Below are 667 nucleotides of genomic sequence, written 5' to 3' on the forward strand. Positions count from 1 at the left end.
CCATCCTGACTAATAATTTCGAACTTAAACCATTCATGTTGCAACTAGTGCAACAGAGACAATTCGCAGGTCTCGCTACCGAGAACCCTAACCAACATTTAAAAATATTTCTTCAATTAGCAGACACTTTTAAAACCAATGGAGCTTCTCCTGAGGCAATACGTTTAAGATTATTTCCTTTTTCCCTCAGAGATAAAGCCCTATCATGGTTAGATTCCCTTCCACCCAATTCCATTACGACTTGGGATAACCTTAGAAGATTATTTCTTGCTAGATATTTTCCCCCGAGTAAGAGCGCCGTTCTTCAAAACCATTTAACTAGATTTACCCAAAACCAAGGAGAATCGTTGTTCGAAGCTTGGGAGAGATATAAAGAGTTGTTACGAGCATGCCCACATAATGGTTTAGAAAATTGGTTAATCATTCAAACCTTATAAGATGGACTTCATTACAACACAAGGATGACCATCGACGCTGCCGCAGGCGGTGCTTTGATGAAAAAACCTTATCCTGAAGCTAGTTTCCTCATCGAAGATATGGCTCAAAACCATCAATCACGGGGAGTCGAACGAGGGACAGTTGAGAAGAAGGAAGCCCAAGGAGGAGTGCATGAACTAAGCTCTATAGACATTATGCAAGCTAAAATGGACGCATTAGCCCTTAAGGT

General features: G+C 40.9%; 1 non-coding gene across 1 annotated transcript; it reads right to left on the minus strand.

Annotated features, from left to right (window-relative positions):
- Positions 1 to 299: 299 nt before the first annotated feature.
- LOC127077517 (small nucleolar RNA R71) lies at positions 300 to 406 on the minus strand. Its single transcript, XR_007787316.1, has one exon. It is a non-coding gene; the product is annotated as a small nucleolar RNA R71 (small nucleolar RNA).
- Positions 407 to 667: the final 261 nt, after the last annotated feature.

Source organism: Lathyrus oleraceus, chromosome 4, assembly GCF_024323335.1.
Source record: "Lathyrus oleraceus cultivar Zhongwan6 chromosome 4, CAAS_Psat_ZW6_1.0, whole genome shotgun sequence".
Taxonomy (NCBI): domain Eukaryota; kingdom Viridiplantae; phylum Streptophyta; class Magnoliopsida; order Fabales; family Fabaceae; genus Lathyrus; species Lathyrus oleraceus.